Below are 24,109 nucleotides of genomic sequence, written 5' to 3' on the forward strand. Positions count from 1 at the left end.
AAATTCCATGGATCTGTCACACTAATAAAATAAACATATTCTTTGAAAAGAGAGGAGCAAATAATAGTTTACATTCAATATTTTATGTGCTTTTTAGTCTTAACATCTCTAAATCATCTAAACATTCAAATTATTATTAGTGTTGAAAAGCCTACCAGAAGTTTACCTTAGTTACCATGAAATTATATGTTTCCTGTTTGTTATCTTCTGAGTCTAGTTTTTTGAAATTATAATATGATTAATATTTAATTCAGTGTTCATGGTATACCAAACACTGTGAGGACCACTTAATCTTAAGAAAAACCTACCACAAAGTCCTACTGTTTTCCTCAGTTTATAGATTACAGAGTGTCATGCTAAACAACTTGCCCAAACTAACTTGCTTATTACATGGCAGACCCAAAATTATGACCATGGCCCCTTGACCTTCAATCCTGTGCTCTTAACCACTGGCCTGATGCTTTCTGACATGAGATAAAATGGGAAACAAGAAAGATGAAACAATTCAGTGCCTTAGAGCTTTGAGCTGCATATGTACAAAGTAATTAAAAAGTGACTTGTATACTCTTGAATTCTTCTATGGTAAGATGTAAATGAAATCTTAGTTTGTGTTCAGAGTATACAGAACTGTAAAAGCATAATCAGCGTATGATTTGAAAATGCTACCATGAGCAGAAATGACTGTAAGGTCAGTTTTACTGACTACTCATCTTGGTTGAATTTCCCTAAAATGATCACATAATCCACCTTCATCAATACTATAGCATTATACACATGTGAGCATATGCTTATTCTGAAGACACTATCAAATATCACAGCAATCGTGATACCAGAAATACCAAATGTGACAGATTCCTGATGCCTTCTAAGGCCTGGAGCTGCTACTTGTTCTAGTTAAACATCACTGATCTCTCCAGGGCACTAGAGTGCATCAGGCAGGCCTGGAATCATGGCTAGGCAGAGCAGAAATGACTACTAACGCTTGGCCAACTTTTAACTTGGAATGTCCCACGTATGAATACTTGGTATTCAAAACCATAGCTAGAAATGAGAATTAGTAACAATCGTTGCATCAGAACTTTGGTTTCTTTGGATCACATCCATTTCCCACCTTCATAAACTATCCACACCCTGCCCTCCAGGTCACTGTAGCCAGTAGAATGAAATTGGGAATTTTGTTAATGAAGAGGCAGCAGACTATTGTGGTTAGGGGCACTGAGGCTAGAAGGACATTATCTAGCTCCAATCCCACCTCTGCTGCTTGCTGTGCCTTGGGCAAATTTCTTTATCTCTCAGTACTGCCCTGTACCCCTGTAACAACTCCATACTTTGTCATAAGGATTAAGTAAGTCAATGCATATAAAGCACCTGAAACAGTATCTGACATATGTGAGTGCTAGTATTATTGTATTATTACTAATATTACCTTTCTTAGTTGTGAAAAAGATAATATTCAAGGAAGTGTTTTTCAAACTATTTTATCCCTTTAGTAGATCATGAAATTAGTTTAATTTTCTTGCTTTGCATAAAAACTGAAATATAATCATGTAAAATAGAATAAATAAATAACATTAGAACTCAATGCACACAGTATAGATAAATATTATTCAATATTTTGTGGAACAAATACATATATGTGTTCTCAGTTGTATGTGAAGTGTATTTCTTAATGTAATTATGGCCCAAAACATTTGAAAAACATTGGCTTAGTATTATCATACAGAAAGTATGACAGCTTTATATCTGTGCAAAAGGGAATTTTAAAGTTTTGTTGCAGTTCTAATGTCAAACATTTAATTCATTCATAAATTCAACGTTTACTTATAGAACATTTTCTACTGTAGGCACTCCACTATGATCTGGAGGAAAAAAATGACAAGAAAATTTTACATAATCCTTGCCTCAATGGACCTTACAACTTAATGGGAAAACACTCTTTATCAAATAAGTATATACTAACCACCAATTATGAGATACATTATTCCAACTTCTTACAAATATAAAGAGCTAAACTAAGAAATAAACTAAGGGTCAATTATAAAGGAATAGAAAATAATCTCACCAAAAATTAGGAGTAAGAAACAACACTTAAAGATGCATTCAAAGCTGGGAGCTCCCTATAATGTTCCGTAATTAACTGAAGGAGTTGGAAAAAAGAACAAATGTCGTTTGGGATATTTGCTTTTAACAAAATTTCTATTTATATTATTTCTACCATTTAATATTCATCAAATTGCCACTAATCCAGAGAGTCAGAGTCAGTAGCTTGTATAGCATATTTAGTAAATTTTTAGTAAAATCAATTAATAGCTCTTAAAATTTATATATATATATATATATATATATTTAATGTAATTTGAATAAAAATCTCAGTAGTGTCTTATCAGGAATTAGATTTTTTGCTGGAGGAATAAAAGGTAATATTATACATTTTTAGTGGAAATGTGGAGCCTTTAGGCATGTGGTTATCAATATCTACTAAAATTAAAATTATGCATTATCTTTGGCTGAGCAATTTCATGTTGGGGAATCTATTCTAACTTATTCCAGTATTAAAGGTAAATGATATTTACTGCAGCATTTTTAAAGTAACCAAGAATTGTAAATAAGGTCATGGCCTACTGATAGGGGAGTGAGTGAACACAATGTGAAAAATTCCTTCCATGACTTTATTATACAGTCATTTCAAAGACTGAATTAGACCTATGCCTGATGACTTAGAGTGGTAAAGAGATTTCCATGAGGAAATTCTGAGTGAGAAAAGCAAGATATTGAAAATGTGTATATAGTAAGATACCATTTTGGGTAAGATAAATAATGACCAAAATGTTGTACATATGTATATTTAGGTATGTATAGGTGTGTGTTTGCATATACATGAAAGTACGTGTGTATATGTGGTATATGTACGTGGTTATATGAGGATAGAGAAAAATATGGAATGAATAACACTAGGCTATTAATATGTTAAATGGAAAGGCAAGAATGAGGGGCAGGATGTTGATGGCATGGAAGGAGAAAAAAGGACAAAAATATCCACAATAAAAACAAGTATTTTTTGGTCTTATTTATGTAAATTTGTATGTCTGTGTGAAAGAGAGGGGGAGGATAAAGAATAGAAAAATGGTTGCATAAAAGGAAACCATAAACGAAAATACAACCCACAGAATGGGAGAAAATATTTGGTAACAATGTGACCTACAAGGGATTAATCTCCAAATATACAAACAGCTCATGCAGCTCAATATCAAAAAAGAAAAAAAAACAATGAAAAAATGGGCAGAAGATCTAAATAGACATTTCTCCAAAGAAGATGGCCAAAAGCACATGAAAAAATGTTCAACATCACTAATTATTAGAGAAATGCAAATCAAAACTACAATGAGGTATCACTTCACACCGGTCAGAGTGGCCATCATCAAAAGTCTGCAAACAATAAATGCTGGAGAAGGTGTAGAGAAAAGGGAACCCTCCTACTCTGTTGGTGGGAATGTAAATTTGTACAGCCACTATAGAGAATAGTATGGTGGTTCCTTAAAAAACTAAAAATAGAGCTACCATATGATCCAGCAATCTCACTCCTCGGCATATATCTGGAGAAAACAAGACTTCAAAAAGATACATGCCCCCCAACGTTCACTGCAGCACTATTTACAATAGCGAAAACATGGAAGCAACCTAAATGTCCATCAGTAGATAAATGGATAAAGAAGATGTGGTATATATAAACAATGGGATATTATTCAGCCATAAAAAGAATGAAATTATGCCATTTGCAGCAACATGGATAGACCTAGAGATTATCATACTAAGTGAAGTAAGTCAGAGAAAGACAAATATCATATGATATCGCTTATATGCAGAATATAAAAAAATTATACATATAAACTTATTTACAAAACAGAAACACACTCACAGACTTAGAGAATGAACTTATATTTACGGGGGGGAAGGGTAGGGGGGAGAGGGATAGATTGGGAGTTTGGGATTGACATATACGAACTGCTATATATAAAATAGATAATCAACATGGACCTATTGTATAGCACAGAGAACTCTACTGAGTACTCTGTAATAACCTGTATGGGAAAAGAATCTGAAAAAGAATAGATATATGTATAACTGAATCACTTTGCTGTACACCTGAAACTAACACAACATGTAAATCAACTATACTCCGATATAAAATAAAATTAAAATAAATATTATAGTTCCCCAAAATGCATGCATAGATGACGTTAATAAAGTGTTAAAGAAATATAAGAGCAAAGTCAACAATACAAAAAGAAAAAAAAATAAATCAGTTGATGTTGATGCCTGTCAGTAAAGATTAAATATGAACATATGTGTTAAGTGACGACTAAGATTTTTCATGTTCTCTAGATATGATAGTTACTATTTTTCTAATTACACCACAGAAATCTTTGTTACTGGACTAGATTTGTAATGTCCCTTTGCCTTGAGGATACCTCTCCCCTATCCCGTCTTTCCTTATCACACACTCACACTCACAAACACAAACTCACAAGCAGTCACATGCCATAGAATTGCTCCTGCAAAACCAGACTTTAGTATCAGACCATAAGCAACTTTGATAAACTTTAACATGCAATTTATTGTTAACACATTACAAAGTTATTGCCATTTTTATGAACTATTGGGCAGTTTTGTTAGCTTTTAAACCTTTGAGTCAATGGCTTACACAATATTTCTTTTATGAAGATAAAAAGGAACACATTTCTCTCAGTGCCAAGAATAACTGTGTCCCTAAGCACTTTAGCGTATGCTGAAAACTGCATAACTGATCTAGACTTGTTATCTGGGCCTCTAGAAAGAGTGGTGTTAAACTTTACTCCTAGTTTCACATATTTTTATTACCTTATTGCCTCTTTACTCTAATTTTCTCACTCATGTTTAGTTGTTTTAACATGGCAATATTTTAAAGCCATATTGAATGTTTTAGGATAAATGTAGGTTATGCATACATATACACAAATAACAATAAGGGCCCTGAAAAAAGCAGACACTCCAACGCTGCCTTGTGTGGAACACAGAAGAAATAGGTCTTAGCAACACAGACGAAGGGTGACTACTCTTCCTTGACAAGGGGGAATTGTAAATTGATATCATAACGCATGTTATATTAGTTGAATATCTTTACCTAAAAGAAACTAAATATATGTATATGTAGATGTTATAGAAACAAATCCAATTCTTGTGTTTTTAAGTGTTCAAAATAAAGAATCTCTAAAATATATGTGCACCAACATGTGTGGATACCTGAACTTCAGGAAGCCAAACTGACTATTAAAGAGTGGGCAAAATTAGGTGACCAGTAGTATCCCTTAAAGAATTCTCTCTGTGGAAACCTAACAATCTCTGGTTCTGCCATATGTTTCAAAGTATTCCAGTAAGTTACTTTATAGAACAATAGATGTATAAGTTACCAGATTTTTTGAAATTGCATTGAATCCAGTCACTTAAAAAAAAAGTACAGGTGGAACAATTACCCCTATTTTCTTTCTTTCAGCTAACATTTTTCTTCTATAAGTTTATTTGATTGTGTCAGCATGATAATAGAAGCCAAAAATGTTCATTATGCTCTCATTCAAACAAACTGACTAATAGCTAATCATCTACCTATGGAGCTTCTTTTCTTTGCACAAAATTTACCACAGTTTTGTACAAAACTTTAGAGGATCATAAATGATCCTTTATAACTGACATATACGTACAATGAATGTATCATTTAAAAAATAGATTTACTTAATTTCCTAAAAGGTTTCTTGTTATATTACAGCCTTTTTGGCAAAAGAATGTATGTTGTTTCACACTTAATCAAACAAATACTATATCTGTCTTGAAAGAAAATTATAGGAAAGAACTTAGATCACTAAGAATGATTCAGTCAAGTTATAGAAAATCAACGTAATATTTTAAGAAAGCAAAACTACTTCTCATTTTAACAAGTCTGTTATTCACACAACATGGGAAAAAAATAAAAATTAAGCATAGGAAACATAATTACTAGGAGAAATTCAAGAAAACAAATAAATTTGGGAACCTCGTGTGAAAAGACATCTTTAAACCTTCACAAGAATTAGTCAAAATTTTTACTATCAACACAAACTTTTACTTTGACACAAGAATTTTTACTATAAACACAAACGTTTACTTTGACACAGTTCAATTCTAACAGAATATGTGGAAGGACAGTCTCATTTTTAATGTATATAATAAAAACATGATGTAGATAAGGAAGCTCAGAATTATGTGGTAACCAACTCCCTTTGGACAGATGGTGCACCTGAGGCAGTTAGACTCCATTTCTCCTGCAAGATGGTGGCCATCTAAGGGCAATGTTGGTGCTGCACAAGGGGCAGGGTACCACCTGTCTATCACCAACAGCACTGGGAATCCCCCAGGCAATGCATGCATTTAGCACAAGTTCTAAAGTCTTGGGCCCTCTGCAGCTGATACTTGGTATGAATAGAAGTACACAATTTAAAGGTGGCTCAAGTACACAGTAGATCCCTGAGTCTAACAACAATTTTGACTACATTTTTATTGTTTTGAAATTTTCTGATGTTTATATCAATACAATTGCTGCATCATCTCAGCAATACTGTACTGGAAACAACGTTAAAATTAAGCCATTGAGTACATTCATGATGCCTGAATCCCTGTCTGCAATATGAGAAGCATTCAATGAAAAGTGTAACATCATATGAGGATACTGTCAATAAAATATGATGGGAAAAAGTACCAAATCTATATGAAAAATACATTTCTTGGCACAAGACATATGTTAAAAATACATTTGGGTAAATTTTATTATGTAGAGACACTTTATCAGGGTTAAATAACTTTAGTCATGTCATTTAAGTGCAACTATTAGAGATGGTAAAGTTGAGACAGGAGGGGAGATGTGTCCTCTAATTTATCCATTCAGACCTTCAACCATTCACTGAAAACACATTATGAGATTTTATGCCTGTAATTCTGACAGACTGCTATTGATGAAACTAGTGTAATGAAGAAATTTCAACTGGGTTTTGCTTCCAGAATTGGCCATACAATATCAGACCAATTATCATGGACTACAGTGAATATATTCATTTCATTAAATGAATTTTGCCTGTTTTAATACAACAAAAATATATTGACACATCCAGTTAGCTAATATGCTGATATCACATATTTATATGGTAGTGAAATATTTTTAAATGCCATTTGAAGCAAAATAAAAAGAAGTAAATGTCTTTCAGTTAAGTTAAACTCAATTTCTTCTTAATTCATTGTAACTATTCTGAATTCCTCTTTGCCATGAGAAATGCTCTGAAGGCATATTCTCTCCTTTCAGAGGCTATGAAGCAACTGGAAGTCACTGAGTGGTGTTTGAAACCAGCTTTTGAGGTTCCACCTGCCTTGCCTTAGGACAGCACTGTGAAGACTTCCTTCTCTGCAGTTTCCTGCCTGCTTGAAATGAAGCACCCGGTTCTTCTCTCACTGTCACCCTGGTGACAACTGCAGTTCATCTCTGAATAAACAGGTAATTCAGGTAACGTCCGATACTTCCTCCTTCCTACACTCTATTCCAGAGTCTTTTCTCTCATAAACAGAACAGTAATGATGCAGGAAAAAACAACATATATTTCCCAGCATCTTCGTAAGCCTTATTCAACTTCATGGTGATTTTTTTTTTTTTTTCAATAAGGTGATTGATTACTTGGGTGTCTAAACTACAATACCAGTTCACTTCTTTTAATTCTTCTCTCACTTAGATTATATATAATATATAGAGAAAAGACCTAATTTTTTTTGCCAACTATCTAGTGCTGGGTATTCTATTTTATTTTTTCTTATTTTAGCCTCACAATAATCCTATCACTATTTTGCTCACCTTAAGAGTAAAGAAACTTCTCCTAGAGTTAAGTCTTAGGGAAATGTTGATTTTCTATTATATCAACTTTTACTTCATAGAATTTAGTTCTCTATTAATTTCAGAGGAATGATCAACTTTATGCAAAGGAATTATAATTTGGAATATAATTTGTTTCAGAAAGCAAAGCATAATCTTGTGGGAGGGACTCATCTAAACACTGTATATAACACTGGTTGGATTAAGATAAATTCCACAACCAATGTACAAAGTCCTTTGTTAAGACAAAACAAAACAAACAAACAGAAACCGAAAAAAAAAAATAGGAAAGTGTTTCCTGATTGAAGGGATCAGAAGAGTTCCAAGGAGATGGTCTTTGAGATAGGTCTTGAATGATAGGTCTTGAATGATAGATTTTTGTAAGGTGTGTGTATTGGAGGTTGAGGCTGGGGGAAGGGGTTTTAAGGAAACTACCAGGTGAAGTTAATGGCACAAGCACAGACAAGGTATATGAACTAAAGGAGAGCATGTAGTTCTCAAAAACTGGAAAGTAGATTTAGGCTACAAAAAGGAGGAAGACAAATTTGAAAATAGTACCAAGTTTGGACATGGGAAAAAAATTAGGTCGGAGGTACTTCTGGGAGATAGTCCCTAGTAGTATAGATTTCACTGGCGTATTTGAAGATTTTTGGTTCATCCATCCTCCTAATAGACTCCACTGGGTGCTGCAACTCATTCCTTATAGACTCCACTGGGTGCTGCAACTCATTCATTATCATTAAGCCAACATTCCAGTAACCTTGACTTACAAGAGATGGCTTCAACTTGTATGGTGCTCAGAATCTATTTTATAGTCTATTTTTATAAGCCTTTCGCTTATATAATAGTTCTGTTTTGTTTTTCACATCAGTCACAATTTATTGCAGTATTTTATGTAAATTCAAGGGCATATTCACAATAGGCACGGAAAAAAAGGTTTTTCTTCTGACATATATTGTTATTTGAAGTTTAGATACATCTAGGCATAAATTACAGTTTCACTCCAAAGAAACTACACAGTTTACTGACATCCAAAGACTGTTAAAGTCTTAACACAAAATAATTTAGATAGACTTAAAATCATTTTTCCTGGATTTAGGAAAAAAGTTTAGTCTTTGTAGATCCGATTCAGTGTGCAGAATTTTATTTTAGAACATAAATTGCCTTGATTACCAATTCTGCAATCTTATTCCTACAGCAGTAGGAAGAATTATACTGTCACTGTCATCTCTTGACTTTCATAGCACTCCAAATGCTTGTTTAAAAAGTATGAATTTAATTTATATTTTAGCATTTGCAGTATAATGATTTTGCTAAACTTAAACAAAATTTCAAAGCCTTTATTTTCCCATTAACTTACATATTTGGTCCTAAGCATATAGGAGCTTATACTTAATTTCCTTCCCTTCCACAAAATATTTTATAAAAATAATAAATACAGAAAAGAATATATGTATATAAAATCATTCATGTTTTAAATATCACTGGAATTTTGCAATGTCAACTATTTAGTATTGTTTTTAATATATCCAGTTAAAAAGGCAAATTTGTGTTGACCTGAGACGTATAGTTCCTGATATTTCTCCTCTTATATGCTTTACTTTTCTTCTTTACATGATAGAAGTTTACATATAGAAGATTAACTATCTTTCTAATATAAAAATGTACAATAATAAGCAACATCTAGACACGTTTGGCCAAAGGAGAAGTATCAGGGCAGACAGGATTTCTCAGCCATGAAGAATTCTAATATCCTATGACTGAGAGGATCTTTTAAGGCATTTGAAGTGCTCAGACTCATTCAGTAACATAAAAATACCACGGTTCAACCACATAAATTTACTTGGGCAATATTTGTAATACAATTTGCTTTCTCGGGAAGTAGGTATTACATATTGGATATACAATTTTTATAGAGTGTTTTTAATTATACAAGTGTGCCTGTGATTGCTGGTATAGTATATGAAGTCAGATGACATATTAAGAAATTGAAAAGTTTCTGTGGTTTAAGAAAACTCAAACAATGCTGAATCATTCTCTGTTATGCAGTTAAGTTAGAAGAAATAATGTGTATGACATCGATTCATTTAATCACGTACCCATTCCCTTCCTCCCTCATTCACCCAATATTTACTGAGCATTACTATGTGGGCCAGGTGTTATAGACATAATGACTGATATACCTTCAGTTTTAAGGAACAAGACCTCTTAAAAACGCAAAACTGTACCAAAGGGTAACAAAATATGTTCTTTATATTCTAATATTCTAACTGTATTTTTATTCACAGATTTCAGAAAAAATACAATTACACTATTTCTTCAAGATAATATAACTATATAATTATGTGTATAAAATTGGTTGTAATTCTGCAAAAAAATAAACAGATATACATATGCACTAAGATCTTGCCCCACCTTTAAAAAAATGTGGTGAGGCAATTGAAAAATATAGCCCTTCTATTGCATTCATTTCTTTTAGACTATGATGAAAAACTTGAGTGGTTAACCCTATGTCTTCTAATATTTTCAATTTGCACTTAAAGAAAGTAAAAATAGGCAAGAAGCATTACTGTGTTTTCACGTCCTCCCTTTGATACAAATGAATCAAGCTATTGTTATATGGGCACATTAGGGCAACAAATTGAAGACTTCAACATTAATAAAAGGAGATAAGAAGCTGCCAGTAAGAAAGTATGAAAAAGTAGAAAATTTGACATCCTCTAAGGAATGGAAAATCATACTAGATATGAAAAAAATGACTGCTGGTGCAAAAGTAATGAACAGTGAAACCTAACTATAAAATGTTTAATGCTTGGAACTACAGAGTGTACCCATTAATATACTTCTATGACATGAAATATTATAGAGATTGAGTTAGGTGCCTCCAGTGTATAAAGTATGACCTGAGATTAAATTCTGAAATGATCACGAATTCTGTGAACCCACTGGAGTTCATCTGTTCTCTGAAAGCACAGTAAAGATGAGTGGTGACTAAACTCCCAGTTCAGTGTTTTCTAAATTGTCTGAAGCTGCTTATTTAGCTACTTGTGGGGCTTTACTTACTTTGAAAAAGTAGGCAATAGGCAGGAAAGTCAGATGTAGTATATAAATTCTTCCCAATGCACACAGTGAACCATCACAGAGCATTAACTGACCTCCTAGGGTCCCTATGTCAATTCCCAGAGGCCACGAGAATTAACTGCCCTTACACATCTCCCAAGCTGATAGGTCTCAAAGTTTAGAGAAATTTAACATTATTAAAATATTATACCCCTAGGCTTCATTCTCAGAAATTTTGATTGTATATTCAGGGCTTTGTAATTTTCATAAAATTCTGGGTGATTATGATATGTTAGACATTGGTAACTCATTTTAAGCAGAGACTTGGGGCAAGTCTTGAGAGTTCCAATTATATACAAACAGTGTCTGTTTCCAGAGAAAAAGTATCATTTTGTATAAATAAAGTACCATTGATCAGAAAGGGACTTTTTTTGGCCACATCAGACCTCAGTGGCTATAACCACTGGGGTATATTTAACCAAGAGAACACAGACTCTTAATGAAGAGATAGAGAAATTTTCCTTGGGAAATTTATTTAATGTTAAGTTCACTATTTTACAGCCTATCAGTTTCATAATTCAACAGAATTCTTAAGACAGAAAGTAACAGAGATTGGACTCATATGTGAGGAACTATTTCTGATGTGTATACAGTCGACCCTTGAAAACTCAGGGGTTAATCCGAATATAATTTATAGGTAGCCCCATATCTGTGGTTCCTTCACATCCTCCGATTCAACCAACTTGACCATGTAGTACTGCAGTATTTACTACTGAAAAATATCTGCGTGTAAGAGAACCAGCGCAGTTCAAACCCTCATTGTTCAAGGGTCAACTGTATTTGAAATATATGTTTTACAAAATATATATATCTTAGCAACCATACACACACACACACACACACGCACACACACGCACACACCCCAAAACCTGTCACATGAGATAAAATCGAAACTCCGCACTTTGGTATACAATGTCCTTTCAAAATGTGAGCTAATTTTTCTGTCGTATCTTCCGCTCTTGCCTTACTCATATGAAGGTCCTGACCCAGAAAGTCTCACAGAGCCCTGGATCTAGTGTGACTCTAGTGTGACTCTACATTTTCTGAATATACAGTTTCAATGAGGTATATTCAGAATTAACTTAATTTAATACATAATAAGTATTAATAGAGTAATTATGTGGACTTAGAGGATATGAAAAAATAAAGGATTCCATCAAGTTCAAAGGTCTTTAAAGTTAAATGGAAAAAAATATTTATATATCTTAGGTGTCAAAAAATTATCTAAAATCCAATCAAGTCCTATAAAAGTATGGGAGGTTTACAAACAATATAATTAGATTGGGGACCTATACACATGAGTTCTTCCAGTTTATAAAGTTATGTTAAAGATCATTTCTAGACCTCAGTATATCTAATACAATCCTAAACAAAAGCCTGTTACTATCTTGGCTCAGTATCCCCCAAATTGGTTAGAATTACCTTATTATTACTTTAATGGATAAGATTTTTTCAAATTTAGAGAGAGATCAAACTAATAACAAAAATTTTTAAGAGAATAAAATCAGATATATTAATATTATTAATTTTAGATGTATGAACTGTAAAGTTCAATATTTGTGTACTTATAACGTGCCTAACTGAAGTAATACATAATTGAATAATTTAGATGTTAAAGTGGAAATTTTATTAAGTTGTTATATAGTATTGGAGATTATAAACAAACTTAAGATGTCATATAATTATACATTTATTAGAATACTCAAATACTGGGATATTTTGTTAATGATATAACCGAAGTAGAGTACTTTAAAAAGGTGAACAAATGTACTTAACTTACAACTGCAGTTTATAATATTCAAAGGTGTTTCATTAACTTTTTAAGTGACACCAAATATTTTTCGAATATTTAAAAGTAATTGTTGGGCTTCCCTGGTGGCGCAGTGGTTGAGAGTCAGCCTGCCGATGCAGGGGACGCGGGTTCGTGCCCCGGTCCGGGAGGATCCCACGTGCCGCAGAGCGGCTGGGCCTGGGAGCCATGGCCGCTGGGCCTGCGCGTCCGGAGCCTGTGCTCCGCAACGGGAGAGGCCACAACAGTGACAGGCCCGCGTACCGCAAAAAAAAGTAATTGTTAAAACAGAAGGAGGGGGTGAAGAATGAGCAGAGAGAGGCTGACTGACTAAAGACTTAAAAAGTTAAAGTCTTAATAAGAGCGTAGATTTTTAAATCTGTAACCTTAATAAATTGTACATTTATTTTAAAACCAAATCAACTCCTACATGGTCTTTTCTGCTCACAAAAACCACCCTTAAAGACACCAATGAGTCATTATGAACCAATCGTTAACCTCTTAATGCAAAGTTATTTCTCTTTTCCTATGACTTATAATAAGGTTTTTACAATACCTGTCAGAATCCTTCTCTTTTTCTATTTTAAATTCTGTTTTCTCCAGTGGACTACGAGCTGCTTATAGCCTGCTCTGTACATTCATTACATCCTCAAACAAAATATTACTAAATTAAGTGCATCCTTCCTCTTTGAACAATTTTCTGGATAAGGTGATGCTATGCTCTGTCTATAAAACTCTTGCTACCTTTGCTGTGTCGCTATTTCTTCCTCATACCCATTAGGAGTAAGCATTTCCTAAGGCTAATACCTATTCCCCCACCCTGTACCTTATCATCACCAGTTCTCCCCCAGAGAGCGCATCTATTCTCAGTTTTAACCACTCCTTCCCAAATCAGTACAGGTACTTCGGCAATTGCCTTTGAGCTCCAGCGCCATGTTTATGATTACCTGCCAGACATTAAGATTTCTCATCTCAGCAAATAACATGGCTTTAAAAATGTCAAAAGAATTTCTTCAAAGCCAGCATAGTCTGTGGTTTTCTCACTTTCTAGCAGGAGCAACATTATTTTTCCAGTTACCTACTACTGAAAACTTGGAATCGTTATTGGCATTTCCCTCTTTCAATACATTTCCTCCCATTCTCAGTGAGTCTCCTTGAGGATTTATTTCTCTATGTATCTGCCCTTTTCTACCATTCTCTCTACCACCATCACCCCATCGTCCTGGTTTCTGCCACCATAGTTCATGTCCAGACCATCTCCCACATTTAGCAGTTGGCTGACTGTTCTTCCTGAGTGTTGTCTCTCATTATAATCTACCTCATGTGCTGCTGCCAGGGTGATCTACCAACCTGATACACATCAGTCCTCGAATAGGGTCCAAATTCTTTAGCTATACATTTAAATGCTCTGCGTTCTAGCATCATAACTCCCTAATGTTATTTCCCATGCTTTCCTTTCATGGATGCTCTAATCCAAGGGCTGGTAAACTTTTCTGTAAAGGGTCAGATCATAAACATTTTAGGCTTTGTGGGTCATGCAGTCTATGGTATCTGTCCCAACCATGCATTATAGCACAAAAGCAGCCATAGATAACACATAAAGAAATGGATGTGGCTATGTTCCAATAAAACTTTATAAAACAAAACAGGTGGTGGGGGGACTAGATTGAGCTGGAGGGCCATATAGAGCCCACACCTGTGTCTAATCCAATCACATTTATCTGCTCTTTTCCTTCAGATGTAATCACCATCTCACTTCCATAGACTCTTTCACAATTCAAAGGCCCCCTCTTTTCTTTTCTGATCATGGAAGTCTTATGAATCTCTATATGCCTAATACTCTCTTTGGAAACTTCTTTTAATCCTCAATTTCACAGTGATCCATTTTTTTCTTAAAACTTCAGTAGATGTCTCCTTTCTTTGTTTTTTCATTCACTTAAACACTTAGGAAACACTCACATGTCAGAAGCTATTACAGGGACTAAAGTTATAAAGATGAGCAGATACTGTAGGAATGGCAAGTCTTGTGTGAAGGGGGTGCAGGTGGGGATGGGAGTGGTGGTAAGTTGCAGTGACTTCACTTTAATACATGTAATGAAAGTATGAGTATCACATTTATTCTTGGCTAAGACGTTCAATTTATACCTGAATTTAGAGAATAGTAATAAACAATCACTACATCATAGACATATTTTTAAATTACTACTATATTTTAAAACTAACTATATTTTAAAGTTTTCATAAGAAATAGCTAGTAAGCACTTAAAATATCAATGAACCATAAGTGATATTATTTAAAAAAATAAGCCAACTGAAGGTTTATAGCTTAAATGTCTTGCAGTTTCTGCCATAATATTATATTGAACTATGTTTCATATGTTAAAGTTTAAAACCTACTTAAAAAATCAATATAGTGAAAAGAAAGATAAAGTATATCCATTGTTAATCCTCTATTTATAACCATGCTAACATTGCTAGTGCCATGTCTCTACTTACGTTTCACTGCGATGTCATATTGCTGTTTTGCAAGTAAAATTATTAGACACATCAAATAATGTGTAAAAATAATATAAAAATAAGATACTTATTTAATGAAAAATTTGAGTTAAAATGAAGCCAAACTAAACATAAGAGGTTTCTTTTTATGCAGAGAAGGGCAAGTAGATGTATCTTAAAAACAAAATAGCTTACTTTTTTGTATGCCTTAAGTATAGGGCCTGTTGCATAAAAACAGTTATGTGTGTATATCATCTTTTCTAACAGATAATAAGTTTATGGAGAGCAAGGATCATATGGGGTATGTTTTTGTATCCATTTTGCTTCATACAGTATCTTACTGAAAATACTTGTTCATAGTTATGGAAGCAGAAGATATGAAACAAATATTTTGTTCCTTAAAGAAACTATTATAAGGTCTAAACTTTTTAAAAAACATAGGAGTAAAAGTTTTATTAAATATTCCATATTTGATTTAAAATCAGCAAATACAGTACATATAAAAAACTGTATCTGCTTCAGCAAGGTTGCAGGATATAAGATCAATATACAAAAATCAATTATATTTCATATCTAATCAACAAACAATCCAAAGTAAAATAATAAAACAATCCCATTTATAATAGCTTCAAAAAGAATAAAATATTCATGAATACATTAAATGAAAGAAGAGTAAGACTTGTACACTGAACACTATAAAACATAGTTGAAAGAAATTAAAGAAGAGCTAAATAAATTGACAGAAAGCTCATGTTCATTGATTGGAAGATTTAATACTTTTAAGATGGGAATACTCCCCAGTTTGATCTACAGATTCAGTATAATCTCTATAAAAATCCTAGCTGCCAGTTTTGCAGAATTTGACAGGTTGACTTTAAAACTCACATGGAAATTAAAGGAACCCAGAGTAGTCAAAATGATCTTGAGAAGAACAAAATTGAATGACTTACATACTCTGATTACAAACATACAATAATCAAGATACTGTGGGATTAGGATGAGAACAGACATACAGATCAATAGAATAGAACTGAGGGTCCAGAAGTAAGCATCCACATTTATAGTCAATTGTACTTTGACAAAGATGGCGTGACCATTCAATGGGTACAATTGGTGTTGGAACACCAATATCCACATGCAAAAGAGTAAAATTGGGCCCCTACTTCACAACATACGCAAAAATTAAATCAAAATGAATCACCGTTTAAAATGTAAGAGCTGAACGATAAAAGTATTAGAAGAAATCTTAAGAGTAAATCTTAGTAACATTGGGTTAGGTAAAGTTACCCAGCTACCAAAAAAAAAAAAAAAAAAGATAAGCTGGACTTCATGAAAATTAAAAACTTTTGTGCTACAAACGATACCATCAAGATAGTAAACAGACAACCCACAGTTGGTGGAAAATATGTGCAAATCCTATATCTGATAAGGGACTTGTATTCAGTGTATACAAAGAACTTTTACAACCTAACAATAAAAAGAAAACCCAATTAAAAATGGTGAAAGGATTTGAATAGATATTTCTTCAAGTATGTACAAATGGCCAATAAGCACATGAAAAGATGGTCATCATTAGTCACTAGAAAAATGTAAATCAAAACCATAATCAGATATCACCTCACAGCCACTAGGATTGCTATAATAATAATATTAATATTAATAAAATTAGAAAATAACAAGTGTTGTTAAGGATGTGAAGAAACTGGAACCCTCACGCATTGCTGGTGAGGATGCTAAGTGGTACAGTCACATTGGAAAGCAGTTCAGTAATCCTCAAAACATTAAACATAGAGTTATCATATGAATGATCAATTGCACTTCAAGATATATGTGAATAGCAATGAAAAAAATATGATCACATAAAAGCTTGTACATAGAAGTTAATAGCATCATTATTCATAATAGCCAAAAAGTGGAAACAACACAAATGCCCATAAACTGTATAATGGATAAACAAATGTGGTATATCCAGACAATGGAATATTGTTTACCAATAAAAATGAATGAAGTACCAAAGTACCAATCCATGCTACAATAGGGATGAATCTTGAGAACATAACGCTAAGTGAAAGACGTCAGTCACAAAAGTCCTTATATTGTATATTTCCATTTATGTTAAATGTCCAGAAGAGGCAAATCCACAGAAAGAGAAAACAGATTAACGGTTGCCAAAGCCTGGGAGAATGGAGAAATGAGGAGTGACTACTATTGGGTACAGAGTTTATTTTTGGGGTGATATTCTTAAAATAGATAATGGTGAGGGTTGAATAACTGTGAATATACTAAAACCACTGAATTTTGTACTTTAAAAGGGTAAATATTATGGTACTTGACTTATAATTCAATAAAGCTATTATATTTTTTCAATCTGCACTTGCTTCAGGAAGTGAAATAGGCTTCTTTTTCAAAAAATAACTAACAAGTGCTCGCTTCGGCAGCACATATACTAAAATTGGAATGATACAGAGAAGATTAGCATGGCCCCTGCACAAGGATGACATGCAAATTCGTGAAGTGTTCCATATTTTTAACATCATTAATCATTAGAGAAATGCAAATCAAAACTACAATGAGGTATCACCTCACACCGGTCAGAATAGCCATCATCAAAAAATCTAAAAACAATAAATGCTGGAGAGGGTGTGGAGAAAAGGGAACACTCTTGCACTGCTAGTGGGAATGTGAATTGGTACAGCCACTATGGAGAACAGTATGGAGTTTCCTTAAAAAACTACAAATAGAACTACCATATGACCCAGCAATCCCACTACTGGGCATATACCCTGAGAAAACCATAATTCAAAAAGAGTCATGTACCAAAATGTTCATTGCAGCTCTATTTACAATAGCCAGAAGATGGAAACAACCTAAGTGTCTATCATCGGATGAATGGATAAAGAAGATGTGGCACATATATACAATGGAATATTACTCAGCCATAAGAAGAAACAAAATTGAGTTATTTGTAGTGAGGTGGATGGACCTACAGTCTGTCATACAGAGTGAAGTAAGTCAGAAAGAGAAAGACAAATACCATATGCTAACACATATATATGGAATCTAAGAAAAAAAAATGTCATGAAGAACCTAGGGGTAAGACAGGAATAGAGACACAGACCTACTAGAGAATGGACTTGAGGATATGGGGAGGGGGAAGGGTAAGCTGTGACAAAGTGAGAGAGTGGCATGGACACATATACACTACCAAATGTAAAATAGATAACTAGTGGGAAGCAGCCGCGTAGCACAGGGAGATCAACTGGGTGCTTTGTGACCACCTAGAGTGGGATAGGGAGGGTGGGAGGGAGGGAGACGCAAGAGGGAAGAGATATGGGAACATATGTATATGTATAACTGAGTCACTTTGTTATAAAGCAGAAACTAAACACCATTGTAAAGCAATTATACTCCAATAAAGATGTAAAAAAAAAAAAACTCAACAAAAAATAACTAACAAAATAAAATTTCAAGACTAGATTTTGTGGCAATGTCTCTTTCTGTAAAGCTAACTTATTTCTCCAGGTTCTGTTAACCCTGCCTCAGGAATGCATGGCCAGACTTCCTCCCCAAGAAATATAATTCTTTGAATATGCTTCAAAGTTCCCTAGTTCCTACTGGTACACAGAAGAGCTAAGGTGCTAGTCTCTGTCACTCAGGGGAATGTTAGCTTGTCTCTGACTATTCCTAAAATTCTACATTGTACTTAAAACCTTATAAAAAATGAGAAGTGATGTGAAGTGAAATTCATGGATTATCCTAATTCTCATTTTTGTAAAGATTGTTTACTTCTTTTCTCTTAAATCTGCTAGTAATCCTTCTGAGTAGTTATAGTAATAAACAGATTCAAGTTGCCTTTCAACTTTTCTCATTTCCTCATATCCAGTCTTATAGCTCTGAGTAATAATTATAGGACTGAAAACATAAAATAAGGCCATAACAATAAGACAACAATAGAAACACCAAGAAAGCAATAGGACGTGTTAGAAAATGTCGTGTTAGTAAACAAATGGCATTAAGATTTAACTGTATCTAGAACATTCTTTAAATTTAAATTTTGATTTTGAAAATTCACTATCAGTGTTACTCAAGGTTTTAAGAACATCAGTGTTCTTATAAGAATATGAGGAAAGTTTTCAAAGTAAAAATATATTCCAATAATATCAGCCATTATGTTACAAAATAATTATAAAAAATACATGAAGTTAAAAAACTAACAAGCGAGACAGCTAAATGAATACTTACACAAGAAATTCTATTAGTTTTTACTGCTGGCATAATGAATTACCGCTAATTTAGTTGTGTAAAATAACATGAATTGATTTTATAGTTCTCTAGGTCAGAAGTCCAGTATGTTTCTCATGAGAGAAAACCAAGGTGTCTATATCTCTGTAATTCCTTGGGAGTGTAGGGGAGAATTTGTTTCCTGCTCATATGAGTTGTTGGCAGAACTAAGCTTCTTGCAGTTGTAGGACTCGGGTCCCCACTCTCTTGCAGGCTTTGAACTGAGACTGGCATCCACATTTCTTAGTTCATGGTCTACTCTCTCTTCCCCTTTTAGAGCTCAGGTGGTTACACTGGGTCCACCTGGATAATCCAGGATAATCTCCCCACTGTAAAGTCAGCTGATTAGCAGCCCTAATTCCATCTGCTACATTAGTTTCCCTTTTCTGTATAATTCTCCTTTCCCTATCACATTCCTCATGCAATGTAACATATTCAAAATACTGAGGATTAGGGTGTGGACATGTTTGAGGGGCCACCATTCTGCCTACCACAGTATATAATCAATGTAGTTGTTAATTAGTAGGGGGGAGGGGCAAGATGGTCTCTTTTTTTCTTAAAAAAAAGGAATTTTTAAAATTGAAGTCAGATATTTTCCTTAGCTTTTTGATATAAATAGAGAAAGAAAAAGATGACTGGGATACCTTACAAGGAAAATATAAGGTGATATTATTTTTATTCATCAATTCAAAATATATTTTTGAGTAACTACTTTGTATAAGTTGTAGACTAGGCCCTCAGTATGCAACAATGAACAAAACACAAATAGACCTTGCCTTCTGAGGGCTTAAAGTCTAGTGAGAGAAATGAGCAATGGCCACATAAACACATAAATAAATCTACAATCACAACTTACAGTAAGTAGTATAAAGAAAACAGCATAAATAGTATAGAGTAGCATTTAGTGACAGAGGACTCTGCTACGGGTGAAGGCGAGCTACATCGGATGGTCAAGGATTATTTTAAATGGCAATGACCTGAAGGATTTCATGTTTCCCAACAAAGGAAGTGAAGAACCCTTGGGCATGGAGAGTAAACGTTTTTGTTATAGACATCTTTTGTTATAAATTGCACAAACATAACCTAAGGAAATACACATTGAGGCTGCCTGAGGACTGCCTGCCAAATCAAAACTGTAGAGAGTCAACACTTCCCGACACCTCCACCACCACCCTAGCTGTTGCCTGGACTATTAGTAGCACCCATACTGGTCTTCCTATCCCCACCGTTGCCTGTTAGAGTCTATTTTTTACATATAAGCCAGAATGTCTGTTTTTTGAAAAAACAAAACAAAACAAAAAAAAGGTAAGTTAGGCAAAATTAGTCCTCTTTTGAAGCCATTTGACTGTATTCATAGTGAAATCAAATTCCTTACCAGGTCTTAGAAGGTACTATATGGTCTTCTCCTCAAACCTCACCCCCCTTCCCGCTGCCCCCCCCACCGCCTCCTTGCACTGCTAGAGCATCATCTCCTACCATCCTCCTTTGCTGACCCTGCTCTTGCCATAGTGTCTTTGGTTATTTGCAAGTGCACTCCTCTCTCAGGCCTTATGGCCTACAAAACATACAGGAACTTCCACTCTTAACCCTTGCTATCCTTCATACCCTGCTTTATGAATATTTTCACAGAATTTGCCACCTGACATAACATTTTATTTGTTTGTTCTATTTGTTTATTGTCTGTTTCCCTGTATTAGGATGGAAGTTCTATGAGAGCAGTGGAATTTTCTGATTTCTTCCATAATGAATCCCCAACAATGCCTGGTACATGGAAGATGATCAGTAACTTTTACTCAGTGAATTAATGGAAACAGCTTTTAGGGAAATTTCAAAGGTTACTTCTTACCTAAGGAGCTGTGCCCTCGGGTAAGATTTAGGGACAGTATATCTGGATTCTGGTCTTAACTTCAAAACCTACTCTAACACGTGTTAATACCTTAGATAAACCACTTGTTAACATGATCTTCAGGTTATTCTTCTGTAATATGGAAAAAATATATATATTTCTGTCCTATCTTCAGGATATTTAGGATCAAATAAGAGAATATATATGAAATTATTAAATATAGATACCACAAATGTATGAAATGTGATTATTACTCTGTGCCTTTCTCGGTCATTCTTAACTTTGAGTTTTATAAATATTAGATTACATTGGCAACACTCATAAAATACAATTAAAAATAACGTTATTTTTTTGTGTCTCACAATCCTTTAAAATTTATTCTGCAGGCTTAATTTTCCCTTATTCTTGGATAAAAATTCTGACAGGCCCTATGACTCTTGTGTTTATTCTTAAGCAATAAAGGAACGTTGGTCACATTCTTAATTCAGTGATTTAAAAATCTCTAGCCTTAGTAAAAATTCAAAGTCTGACCCTGGTTAGATATTGGGGCTTCTCTCCTCCCCCATCTTGCAGGTGGGGAATTTTTAGCCGGGGAAATATAGTTGACTTTTTTCTCCTTCCCAGACCAGCTGTTCTGTGATTTCTGCTCTCTTAGTTTTCTAACTAGGATTTCTGGCTCCCTCAGACTCGGAGCAAAGGAGAGCAGAAGAGAAAGAAAAGGGTATTATTATTCTTGGTCCTGCATTTGCAACTGTCATGGATCTTTAGAAACCATGGCACTTATCCTTTCTCCTCTTAACACATGCATTTTCATGGGTGTTCCTGTCACAGATTTCATATCTACTCTAGCTGGTTGCTAGCTTCTTCCCCAATCCCTGGAATCCAGTGGTACTTCCAGATTCGCTAGAGAATTCTCTCTAGTGAGGTCTGTTTGTTCCTATAATTGGCCTTTAGAATGGGACCTAAGATGACTCAGACAAGAGATACTCTATCTTCTGTCTGGCTTGTATCTACTACACAGGGCACATGTATAATTTGCCCTATAAACACTGAGGATTCAAATTACACAATGTAGCATCAATTTCTACTTCAATCAGCTCTAAATGTTAGTTAGTTACTCATGTTTAAGTGGCACGAATCAGCCACTAGGCCTCCATGTCTTCCATCCTGCAGGAAATACATATTACATTTTCTAATTAGACTTCCTTCCCTCTTTCCTTCCTTACCCTCTCTCTCGGCTGAGGTGAAGGCTGAAAACTTCTTTAACTCTTCTCCGTGGGAGTAGGGTGGGTGGGATGTGCAGTAGAAGGACTCATAGAACAGCAACAGCTCTATCCAAAGAAATCTTCTCCAAAATGTCTCTAACTTCCAGCATGCTTTTATCTTCTATGTGAGTAGGCATTTAAGAAGAGTATAAGCATTGATTGTACCTTCCTTTGACAATTTTTCATTGTGGCATTGTATCCATTTTGGAGTGTCATATGTATTGTATCATGATACCACAAAAAACTTTTCAATTTACCATCCTGTTACATTTCTACTGAAAAAAAACACAAACCATGCAGCCTCCATTGTGTGCGTGTGTGTTTTTAGATAGATAGTTTAGGTCCTCACTGCCTCAGAATAGTTATTACCAGGTTTTCTAGCTGATCTCTTTGCCTATTCTTTCTCCTTCTCCAACTACATCTTTCTATAGAGGGAAGTTCCTTAGATACTACTGTATGCATGTAACTTACTTGCTCAGAGGGATTTAATGGCTCTACTTGCTTACTGGCAAAAACAAACAAAATCTGAACACTTCAGTGTCCTACTGTGCTACCTTATTATTGGACAGAAGCTGATTATGGCAGAGTCATTCCTAAAGGGTTATAGAAGTCATATGCAAATCTCAATGCTTGGAAAAGAAAATGAGTCATCCACATCAAATGATAACAACAAATTTTCCTCCCTACTTGGCAGTGTGCTGACAGGCAGCCTGGGATGTGGTCCTCTTCATCACTGCCCATGTGTCCAAGAGAGAACAGGACTTCCTTTTTTACAGACTTGAGTCCCTGAAGGGATACTTGATTCTAAAGTTTCTAAATTGCAGTTAAATTTCCTACCTGAGTGCTGCTTACGACCAAGTTCCCCCAATTAGTTTTTCAAGGAAGACTTAGAAAAATTTATCACCTCAGCGGAGCTTACAAACAGAAAGCCAGGATGAATGTCTTTAATCACCATCTGGTCTCAGAAAATGACACTTCCCTAAGCCACTCCCCAACTGTGGCCTTCGATCTTCAGTTGCCACTCAACAATGTTTGATTCCATTTGACTAATGATTGGTTGTGATGACTCTTCAGTGAGATATGACCACCTTTAGGTGAAATTTCTATACTCAAGCATTGGCTAATAAGAATACTTTGGTCTACACAGGCTGGGCCTTCTAATTTTAGAGCAAGGCATTTAACTGGTTGCTACCTTAGGTTGTGGCCTCTCAACATTAGGCTAGTAGTTCTCTGCACAGTAAAATATTTTAGGAAGCTTTTCAAAATGCCAGGTCCTATCCCCAGAAACTCTGATTTATTTGATTTGGGGCAGGAAGCAGGAACCAGGTATTTTTACCAGCTCCTCAGGCGACTGTACTGTGCAAAAAGCTTAAGAACTGCTGAATTAGGCT

The 24,109-nt window shown here is 34.5% G+C and overlaps 1 protein-coding gene and 1 non-coding gene across 4 annotated transcripts in view; one reads left to right on the forward strand and one right to left on the reverse strand.

Moving 5' to 3' along the window:
* Window positions 1-24,109, reverse strand: part of GRID2 (glutamate ionotropic receptor delta type subunit 2) — a 1,390,615-nt gene that overhangs the window by 479,373 nt on the left and 887,133 nt on the right. The window lies entirely within an intron of this gene.
* On the forward strand, window positions 17,749-17,855 carry LOC115858202 (U6 spliceosomal RNA). The gene has a single exon (XR_004041569.1). It is a non-coding gene; the product is annotated as a U6 spliceosomal RNA (small nuclear RNA).

The sequence above is a fragment of the Globicephala melas genome, chromosome 5 (assembly GCF_963455315.2).
Source record: "Globicephala melas chromosome 5, mGloMel1.2, whole genome shotgun sequence".
Taxonomy (NCBI): domain Eukaryota; kingdom Metazoa; phylum Chordata; class Mammalia; order Artiodactyla; family Delphinidae; genus Globicephala; species Globicephala melas.